This window comes from Pistacia vera, unplaced genomic scaffold (genome assembly GCF_008641045.1).
Source record: "Pistacia vera cultivar Batoury unplaced genomic scaffold, PisVer_v2 Contig932, whole genome shotgun sequence".
Lineage (NCBI taxonomy): Eukaryota > Viridiplantae > Streptophyta > Magnoliopsida > Sapindales > Anacardiaceae > Pistacia > Pistacia vera.
In genome coordinates, this window is record NW_022196815.1 from 39777 (window position 1) to 42883 (window position 3107).

General features: G+C 36.5%; 1 long non-coding RNA gene across 1 annotated transcript; it reads right to left on the bottom strand.

Moving 5' to 3' along the window:
- Nucleotides 1-632: 632 nt before the first annotated feature.
- Nucleotides 633-2639, bottom strand: LOC116120423. The gene is made up of 4 exons (XR_004126540.1): nucleotides 2450-2639; nucleotides 2293-2359; nucleotides 1108-1247; nucleotides 633-956 (listed from the first exon to the last, which is right to left on the bottom strand). It is a non-coding gene; the product is annotated as an uncharacterized LOC116120423 (long non-coding RNA).
- Nucleotides 2640-3107: the final 468 nt, after the last annotated feature.

Sequence of the window (3107 nt, forward strand, 5' to 3'; positions counted from 1 at the left end):
AAATTTGACAAAAACTCATAAAAAGAAAAGAATTTTAGGTTTAAAAAAAAAAAAAAGTATCATCTCACCTAGGAAAAAGATAATAGGCCAAAACCAATACTCCCACCCATTGCCTTAAAAGACAATTTAGAATCCAAAAAGTTTAAAAATGACAAACACTCACTTTTTGTCACGTTTTATTAGTAAATTTCATCTATTGAAAGATTATTATGAAAAAAAAAAGACTGAAATGTCCTTGAAAGTTTGATTCCATATTTATTTACTAATTTATGTCAATTCAACTTATTCAATTATGTAAATACCCACCTCCTAAGTTAAATTACGAGTATGCCATCAACTATTTATAGGTTTTGAAATGACCAGTTTGTCCCTATCATTTTGTAATACTGAAGTTGCCGTTGGGACTTTTGAAAATTGAAACATGTCAAATGACCAATTCGTCCCTGTTTTGCCAGCAAAATTTTAAAGTTGGTGGAGAGTTGAAACTTCTTGTGCAGTCCCGGACAAGAACAAGAACAAGAACATTTATGGTTGAAGGTAAACAACATAAAAGAGCAAGATTCATTTGTAATGAAGTTCTTCATGAGTTACAAAGAACCAAAACTACGAATTCAATACAGCAAAATGTCTTAACAGTTAAAATATACAAATTACAAAGAAAGCAGAAGCAATTTGCAAAATGCTTCTGTTACCAACTCTTAATTGTTGCGTAAACAAACCTAGGACAGGCTAAACCACCCAAAACAATGCCCACATAGCAGGCTATTCTCAAATCAAATATTAAACAGGCACCAACTCTAATTTTTTTTTAACACAGTTTAATTCCTGAATGCTGCAATCCCTGAAGCCGAAGGCCATAATATCTGAAAGAGGTGGATGAGATGCTTGAAGTGTGATGCCCACCTGATAGTGCCAATTAAATTTGACGTCAACCTAGTTAGTACTATGCATCAAACCTGGAAAAAGGAAGCACATGTAATAAGACACTCAACAGAATAAATTGCCAAAACAAACTCAATAATATCAGAGAAATAATAATTTAAGCTAATATAAGAAGTTATTCTTTTTGAAGACAATGGTAATGAAGAGAAAAGAAATCATTATTACCAGAAATAGAACAATGCTTAGACTAAAGTCCAAACACCACATCTATCCACCAGATTTCCCCTTTAAGATCAAGCAGCCCTTTCTCCTTCATGCGGAAACGACCAGAATCTAATCCATGGTCTCATCTCTAACATTCCTTTCTGTACGCAAAAATTGTCATATTTAATGTAGTGGATAAATGTATTTTACTTATTTCACATAACCATGTCTTTCTGTCTCCAAAAAGGGAACAACCATCCCATTCCATGGATTTTTATCCAAGAATAAAGCGCTGTCAATAAACATGTGCAACACAATAGCATGGGTTAACATAGGTCTCCACCATAGCAACTATAGAAGAGTTGCCTAATTATGTCCTCTCATATGGAGAGGTGAAACTGCCAAAAAAACCACATATCACACATGTGCTAAACTTGATAAATGTCAAGAACAAAAATAAAATCACACAGCTTTATATAAATTACTGAAGTGAATACACCCTCTAAATTGTTGGAGTTGTCGACTACTTCAGCAGTAATGGGTAACGGAGACGCACTCGGGGGTCCCCCGAGCCCGTAGGCGGTTTTGGGCTTTTCTATGTATAACCGCTGTAAGATTTCTTTTAAGTTATTAATTCCTTTTTGGGTTGGGCTTAGGAATAAGAATCCTTGTAAAACTAGGTTTAATCTCTTAAACCTAGTATATAAACATACTTTTCTCTTGTTATGAGTGTGAGAGCAATTCATTCATTGTAAACGAGAGAGGTGAGGCATATTGCAATAATATTGACTCAGTTGGACGTAGCCCACATTGGGTGAACTAGGGTAAATCGCGCGTACTATTTTTCTTTGTTTACTGTTTGTTTTGTTTTACTATTATTATTTTGTTCATGTTGTTGTCTCTATTTCGTTCATAAATAAGAAAGAGCACATATCACCTAAGCTTTAGCCAGACATTAGAGAAATCATATATGAATAAAAGAAATATCACATATGTTCCTGCACGTTGCCCTTGATCTTAAATCATGCAAAAATAAGCTGCTACCCTAAAATCCTACTGGTCTAGACTTTGCTCCAAATATTAAGGTTCCAAGATTAAACAATTAACAGTATGCTTATAAGCAAAAACATTATTTACTTAAAGAAATACTCAAAGATTTTTGCTCAAGTTATGACATCTTACATGGAGTGCAGCTCAAATTATTACCTGTATAAGATGCCAAGCACGATGCCAGGCAGATCTCGAAAAAACTGGAGCCATACTTCCCACAAATCTGCAAAATATAACAAAAATTAGACCAAAAAAAAAAAAAATTTATTGTCAGCATCAATATTTTGATGCAAGATATCTTACAACATATTACCGTCAACATATATCCTTGGAAACCAACTAGAAAGATGGATTGCGAGTGTGTTTGTGCACTTTATCGTGTATCGAAGGAGAAAATAATGTCAAGCAGCGAGGGAGGCAATGCCCAACACTGCAAGGTTCACAAACCCCACCCACTCCCTCCCCCCACAAAGAGAAAAAGAAAGAATGGGAAAAATGAAATCTATAGAATCCGGAGGGTTTTCTCCTTCACTCATTGTCGATCGTTTGCCTACCATGCCGTTGCTATTCACGGCCCTCACTCCGCCACTTTTGCCGGTTTTATGTCGTCCTCCACTATCGCCGATTTTTGTTTATCTTCTCGTCGTTGATGGTTTCTCGCCGATTCCCTCCTAACTGCTCCTCCTAACTGCTTCAGATATAGAGAAGGAAGACGCAACACACGAAAAGGCAAATGACTTTTCGTTTACTCTTTTCTCCTTGCAAGGACTGTGCAGAGTCTAGGGCTGTAAGCGAGCCAAATTTGGCTCGACAAAAGTCGAGCCGAGCTCGAGCGGCTCGAGTACCCTCTCGAGCAGCTCGAGTACCTTCTCGAGCCGAGCTACAAACCACCCACTACTCGGCTCGTTAGACTCGTGAATATCGAAAAGGTATAAGTGCTATTTTTTTAAACATCAAGGCGTTATATATAA